Raw genomic sequence first — 8,153 nt, forward strand, 5'->3', positions numbered from 1 at the left:
AACGAAGCCGGTTCGAGTAATCGGCGAATCGCTATACACTTGAATAGGAGTGTTTGTTGGCAGATGTGGGTGAACTATGGCCGAACACAGCGTCAAGAAGTAAGCGGTCAACGTAGAGAGAAGTCTTCTGCAAGCCTTCATTAGTTATGGAAAGGGAGATCGCGGTGTCGCAGAGATGCCGTATTTTCCAGAGCGTCAGGTGGTGGTGAATCGTGCCAGTGTTCTAGCAGTAGTGGACACCAGAAGATCTTGAGGAAGATCCCAGCAGAGGGGTCGAAACGTTGATCATTTGGAAGAAATATGACACGGCCTAATAACCCAGAAGATTTTAACTTCCTCCAAAGGTCTTTTAAATTCTGATTACAATACTGGATCCCCTGTCACTTCCCCTGTTTCTTCTTCTATCACATCAAACAAATCTTCTCCCTCGTAAAGGGTTTCAATGTATTTTTCCACCCATCCACTCTCTCCTCTGCATTTAACAGTGTAATTCCCGTTGCACTCTTAATGTCACCAACCTTGCTTTTAATGTTACCGAAGGCTGTTTTGACTTCAAAGTATGCTGAGTCTGTCCATCCGACAATCATTTCCTCTTCGATTTCTTCACATTTTTCATGCAGCCATATCGTCTTAGCATCCCTGAAGTTCCTATTTCTTTCATTCCAAAGCGACTTGTACTCCGGAATTTCACGGAATATTTTTATACCTCTTCCTTTCATCGATGAACTGAAGTATTTCTGCTGTTACCCATAGTTCGTCTATAGTTACCTTCTTTGTATCTATATTTTCCTTTCAGCTTCTGTGATTGCCCTTTTTAGAGATATAAATTCCTCTTCATCTGAACTACCTACTGAGCTATTCTTTATTGCTGTATCTATAGCCATAGCCTTGCGTATTAATTCTTCCGACTAATATCATAAACGTCAGCCTATTCTTCATCACTAATATATTGTGATCAGTCTATATCTGCTCCTGGGTACGCCTTACAATCCAGTATCGGATTTCGGAATCTCTGTCAGACCATGATATAATCTAACTGAATTCTTCCCCTAACGGCCGGCCAAGTGTACACCCTTCACTTCTGATTCTTGAACAGAGTATTCGCTATTACTAGCTAAAATATATTACAGAAATCAATTAGTCTTCCTCCTCTCTTGTAATCTTTCCTTCTACTCCTTGACCTACAAATGCATTCCAGTCAGCCACGACTATTACGTACCCTTTCAACATCCTTATAAACTTTCTATGTCTCTTCATCTTCAGCTTGCGATGTCGGTAAGTATAGCTGAACTGTCGTTATCGGTGTTGGTTTGCTGTCGATTCTTTGTGAGTGTAGTATGATGCCGTTTTTTCCAGAGCGCCAGGCGATGGTGAATGGTGCCAAGGCTCAGTTCACTGCCCTCTCTCTATGCCACCATGAAGCAGCTATGGTCAGGGTGTTCACACATGACTGGCAACCACAAAAGCTTCTTCTATGTACCATGTGACAGAGGAACAGCGCCACCGTCGGAAGACTTTGACACTCTTACGACTGACGAAGGATGTCTTTTGGATATCCAACGCGATTTATGTTCTGGCCTATATACTCATTACGTTTCGCTGTACTCTGCACAACGTCACTGCTCCATCTATATTGCGTGCTTACGCACTAGACGATGTCGTGGAGAACGAAGCCCATGATTCTATCAAAGCGGGTTCTATGAAAAATTCGCCTGGTCCTGACAACTTCCCATTAGATTTTTATCGGACATTTCGACCCCTGCTGGTGCTGGCATGGTTTCGAGACCTCATGTTGCTTATCATGCATATCCATAAGCTTTTGTTGAAGGTCCCCTCATTCCCATCCACAAGTCTCATGATACGTCACGGATTTGGCATTGTCGACTGTCGTCCCTTATCGTTGCTCAACAGTAACACGAAAATATTTACTCAGCTGTTCCTATTGAGTTCCGATGACCAGCAATGACGTGTCTGAAGACGCCCTGCAGAGCGCTGGATCACTAACCTGACTGGTGCCGGCGATTCAGCCCAATAACCAGGAATGATGGTGTAGGGTGCCATTTATATTCATAGTAGGACACCTTTGGTCGTCATCCGTGACACTCCTACAGCACAGCGGTACGTCGACGATATTCTACGCCTCGTTTTGTTACCCTTCATGGCATGGCAAGCCGTCTTGCGCTTACATTTCATCGAGATAATGGCCGCCCGCATATGGCGGGAGTTTCTACTGCTTGTCTTCGTGGTTTCCAACCCCCCCCCCCCTCTTTTCCAGCAAGGTCGCCAAAGCTCTACCCAGTTAGAACATTTGGAGCACAGTGGGCAGGACCCTCAAAACATCTCGGGTTTTTGACGATCTAACGCTCCAGTTGAACAGAATTTGAAGGATATTAGGGCGTGAAGTCAAGCGCCGGCACACCAGTCGGGAACTGTAGAGAAGTGACGGCTGTGAGAAGACGTCAGCCGATCGCACGCTGCCCGACCCCCCTCGAGGACAACGTGACAGCAGCGTCCCCTATGCGAAGAGGACATCAGCGCCTCGCCCGACTGGTTGCGGCCCAGTTGAAAAGTTGCTTCAAGACTAGCAACTTGGATAGAAGAGTCAACTCAAATCACTTGCTTGTACTGTCTATGTAGCATAGATTTCATTATTTCGTATGTCGCCCTCTGCTTGCGACACATCTGTGTAACACGAAGTTAAGTATTTCAATCTTTTCCTTTTGTAATAAAACTCATTAATACGACTTGTTTGAGTTGTTTGCTAGCGAACCGATAAGGCTGGCTGCCTAGACGCCACATATCTGACCACTAGTCTGGATTTAACAAAGAACATACAACACCTCTGTCAATCAAAGCCAAGCCGATTAACCACTTGGATAAGGGGCAGGGGAAGACCAATGCGTTGTTCACTTGTCCAATATGGGAAGCTCCTTCTCTTGAATAATTCATCCAGTTTTTCTGAAAATGGAATCATTTGTTTTGTTGCACAGGTACGTCACATCTATGAAGGAAGTTTACACTATACACAAATTGTTCAGCTCTACGGCAGATTGTTATAAGATCTCGGTTAAATTCACTTATCATTTCGTACTAAATGGGAAGAATATTTTACATTAACAGTGTGAGATCTGTAAAAAGACCAACAATACAGTATTTTACAAGTTTATTCTAACATATGCATTTCGTTGTTATTTTTATAGATCTGTGAACACCACCATTAAAAGGACTCAGTGAGCATGTGAAGTCTTAAGACGCAGATTATTTAGTCCTGACCGGCAGAGGTCATCTAGCACGGAGTGCCTTGAGCGCAAGGTCGCAAAAGGCCAATGATATTTACGGCCTCAAAAAATGGTTCAAATGGCTCTGAGCACTATGGGACTTAACTTCTGAGGTCATCAGTCCCCTAGAACTTAGAATTACTGAAACCTAACTAACTTAAGGACATCACACACATCCATGCCCGAGGCAGGATTCGAACCTGCGACCGTAGCGGTCGCGCGGTTGCAGACTGTAGCGCCTAGAACCGCTCGGCCACCCTGGCCGGCTTTACGGCCTCCGACGCCCCATGTGTCATCAACCATGTAAACACAATATTGGCTGCTAATGGCAACAGGGCGCGGGACTGAAGTTATCCAGTTGCGAGTACAGCATGAGGATAAGGGGTGTAACTCACAACAGTGCTACAGTGCTAGAAGAGATGATACGAAGCAGGGCAATGGCAACGGTAAACAAGGCAAATATTGCATTCTGTCTACAACAACCGTTGCCGAAGAAGACTTTTCGACAGAAAGGAATCAAAATAATTTCGCAGACTGAGAGAGAAGTGGCAGATGAAATATTAGTGGTCCTGCAAGCTGTGTCAGTGGAATGTGTGGTGTCGTGTACGCTCGATTGTGCTGCCATTGTACGTGATTTGTACAGTGAAGACGACACGTGCTTAACAAATGAAAGTGATACTGAAACCTGTGTCGAGCCATGTAGTTCATCCTGCTTGTCGACCAGGAAGCCACAAATCCTGTCTCTAGTGAAACGTACTAAGGAACAATCGTTGTCCAAGGAGTGCATACTAAACATAAATACGTAGGGAAGATCATCCGCAGAATAGGGAAGAAAGAATTTTGAACAAATTTCGAACAAGTCCGCAGCACTGTAACCGTTTAGTCCATAAGATAAACTACGCATATTCAAAGGAGGACAAGGCACACCGGTGTTCACACGTTTCAAGGACGCTCGATATAGTTCACAGGTTGTGCGGGATAGTGACATACTGCGTTATGCACATCAGATAGCGAGCAACATAGATTACAGTGATTCAAGTGTTTTCAAGGGACGTAGTAAATGGCTGCATAGCTTCAAACAGTGCTACAGAATTGGAAGGCGTAGCATAACTAAATGTATTCAGACAAGGCGTCAGTCTGACGATGTACAGAAGACGGCGGAATCGCCCCGAAAATTTGCATATGAGATGAAAAGTGTGTGACATTGGAGTTCATGCCGTCTGGAACCAGTGGTAAATTCAGTTCCTGTATGTTGGTTTTTCCCGTGCCTTAAGCTACGAGGGTCACTCCAAAAGAAATGCACACTATTTTTTTTAAATCTATATTTTATTCTACATGTTTGAAACTTTTACACTGTGTAGATACGTCCTATAGAAACAATATTTTCATTTCTCCACGTAATTTCCATCCCTCCCAACTGCCTTACGCCATCTTGGAACTAGCGCCTGTTTACCCACACGGTAAAAGTCTGGACAAACGTGTTGGAGCCACTGTTTGGCAGCGTGCAGAAGGGAGTCATCAACCTTGTTCCAAGAAGAGAGTCTTTCAGTTTCCCAAAGAGATGATAGTCACATGGTGCCATGTCAGGACTGTAAGGCGGGTGTTTCAGCGCTGTCCATCCGAGTTTTGTGATGGCTTCCATGGTTTTTTGACTGACATGTGGCCGTGCATTGTAGTGCAATAGCAAAACATCCTGTTTTGGCAGATGTGGTCGAACGGGACTCAGTTGAGCTTGAAGTTTCTTCAGTGTCATCACATATGCTTCAGAATTTATGGTGGTTTCACTTGTCATGATGTCCACAAGCAAGAGTCCTTCGGAATCGAGAAACACCATAGCCATAACTTTTCCAGCAGAAGGTGTGGTTTTGAATTTTTTTTTCTTTGGTGAATTTGCATGATGCCCCTCCATTGATTGCCTCTTCGTCTCTGGTGAAAAATGATGGAGCCATGTTTCATCACCTGTCACAATTCTTCCAAGAAATTCATCCCCACCATTCTCGTACTGTTCCAAAAGTTCGCTGCATACCGTTTTCCTTGTTTCTTTGTGAGACACTGTCAACATCCTGGGAACCCACCTGGCACAAACGTTTTTTAACGCCAACACTTTCAGTATTCTGCAAACACTTCCTTCCCCTATCCCAACGCAGCGTGACAATTCGTTCACTGTGATGCGTCTGTCAGCAGTCACCAGTTCGTTAACTCTCTGCAAATTGTCTTGGAGTGTGTGCAGTATGAGGCCTGCCGCTGCGTGGACAATCCTCAATATTGCTGTCCCGCTTTTATCACGTAACCTGCTTGCCCACCGACTAACTGTACTGTGATCGACAGCAGCATCTCCATACACCTCTTTCAACCTCTTGTGGATGTTTCCCACTGTCTCGCTCTCACACCATAGGAATTCTATGACAGCACGTTGCTTCTGACGAATGTCAAGTGCAGCACCCATCTTGAAGACATGTTGTGACGGCGCCACTCACGGGGACAGGTTGAACTGAGTTTGAAAATAAGCGGGAAGGATGTATATACACACTGTAAAACTTTCTCACATGCAGAATGAAAACTGTATTTTTACAAAAATATTGAGCATTTCTTTTGGAGTGACCCTCGTATTACCGCACCATCTAGAGCTGCTACTTAGATAGCTAATTTCACGGTAAGCTCCACGAGAGACTATTTCGCCTTAAGCTGCATGCCATCACATTTCTGTCGCCCTCCTGATGCACATGGTGGGTCATTAGCAGCTAATATTCCTCCTAACATAGTTGTTATCACATGACTTCCAAATGAGTCATATTAAAGACTGAACTTGCGACCTCGCACCCAAGAGTTTCCTTGTAAGTCTTGTGTCTTGATCGCCGCACCGTAACTTCCTTGTTGAAAGCGCTCCACTGTTGGTCAGACCTCATTGGGCAACAGGCAGAAGGCACATGAGACACGTCATGCACTCGTGGCCTTTACATGCCGATCAAAATGGCGCATGGACTGAAATGTGTTTATAAATCGTTGTCAAAAAATATCGAACTACACTGATGAGCCAAAACATTATGACCACTCCCGAACGTGCCTCTTGATCAGATAAATCACGTTACTTGTAGCATCAGATCGATGGCCATTATATGAGCCAACTGTTGTAGTAATCTAAGACACCATCACAATTGCGTACTAAGTGAATATTATTGCGGATCACCTACATGCCTTCGTGCTTGATGCCTTCTCCGAAGGCTATGACACATGCCAGCAGGATAAAAGTAGGTATGAGAATGCCAGATTCGCGTTACAGTGGTTTTAGGACCACGATAGTGAACTAACGCCTATTTTTTTGGCCAGCGAATTCCCTGAGCTGGACGCAATGGAAAATATGTGTGATGCCACCGGTTGGCAGCTGAAACCCACAAATCGCTAGTCCGTTATTTAAGGGAACTGCGTGATCAATGTGTGGACATCTGGTTGCAAGTACCTCTGCCAACTTACCGAAGATCCTGTGAAATGCAGCCATACAGAACCGCTGCTATACTGCGTTCGAAAGGTGGACCAGTACCAGAGGCGCCGACTGAGGAGTGGCAGGTACTTCTGTCTGGGTTTACGTTTCTTTGAACAAGTATTAGAGACAAATTGAATGTGAATATATTTAATTCAGGGCTTCACTGAGCCTTACAGCAAGTGAGGTACGGAGATCGAACTACGTTCATCGACAAGTGTAGCGTAACTTCTAAGTTAGATCACTACTATGAGTTAAAACCAGTGTTGTCAATTTCTTTACTTATTTTTGATAAAAAATTGTTATCAGTATCTTTACTAATTTTTGATAAAAAAATTGAACCCTTTCGAGCTTGGTACAAAATTCAGAACATTTACATATTTTTGAACATGTCCAAAATGGCTGCTACATACTGATAGATGTGATTTATTTTAATGGATGGTAAAATACTGAGTTATGTTGGCCTTTTCGTTTTAATAGTTGGTATAAAATTCTAGAGTAACATAATGATAATGGGTGCATGACTTGTGACAGCGTGATGATGGTGTAATAGAAAGGGGGTGTAGCTAGTGGTGTCATGGGTGGGGTACTGCCAACATAACTGACATCACGAGCGTTCTACAAAACTAAACTCCTTCCGAACAGGCCATAAAGACCCAACGGTACTCACCGGCCGCCGTGTCATCTTCAGCTCATTGGCTTCACTGGATGTGGATATGAAGGGGCATGTGGTCAGCACACCGCTCTCCCGACCGTATGTCAGTTTCCGAGACCAGAGCCACTAACTCTCAATCAAGTAGCTCCTCAGTTTCTCTCACACGGCCTTAATGCATCCCGCGTGCCAACAGCGCTCGGCAGACCGGATGGCCACCCATCCAAGTGCTAGCCCAGTCCGACAGCGCTTAACTTCGGTGATCTGACGGGAACCAGTGTACCACTGCGGCAAGGCCGTTGGCATCACGAGTGTTCATTGTTGGTGAAAGTGCGCTCAAGTCGGCATAGCCATAATACTGGTGCCGTGACCCAACTGTAGTCCCTTTATTTCAGGAGTAAAATGTAAGCGAGATTAATGAGTAAACAGTTTCAGTAATGTCTAACGTACCTAATACTAAACACATGTTACGGAAAAGTATCGTACGAGTGGCGTTTAAGACCAACAGCAGTCTATAATTTAAACTACGTCATTGTTATTACAAATAAAACAGGGAAGTTTCCAGCAACTGCTGTTAGTGAAATTACAGATCTAGACTTCAAGAGGGAATGCTTGGGGCAGACTGGTACGTCATTTGACGTTTGTTTTAATACACATACACACAAGCGAAACAAATCTAATGTGCAGGACTCTAGTCAAGTTCTTCATGGCCCTACTCAAATGATCATCTTGCAACATTATATTA

The 8,153-nt window shown here is 44.4% G+C and overlaps 1 pseudogene; it reads right to left on the minus strand.

Moving 5' to 3' along the window:
* Nucleotides 1-7,595: 7,595 nt before the first annotated feature.
* Nucleotides 7,596-7,712, minus strand: LOC124778263 (annotated as a pseudogene).
* Between the last annotated feature and the right edge of the window lie 441 nt (nucleotides 7,713-8,153).

Source organism: Schistocerca piceifrons, chromosome 2 (genome assembly GCF_021461385.2).
Source record: "Schistocerca piceifrons isolate TAMUIC-IGC-003096 chromosome 2, iqSchPice1.1, whole genome shotgun sequence".
In the NCBI taxonomy this organism is placed as follows: Eukaryota; Metazoa; Arthropoda; class Insecta; order Orthoptera; family Acrididae; genus Schistocerca; species Schistocerca piceifrons.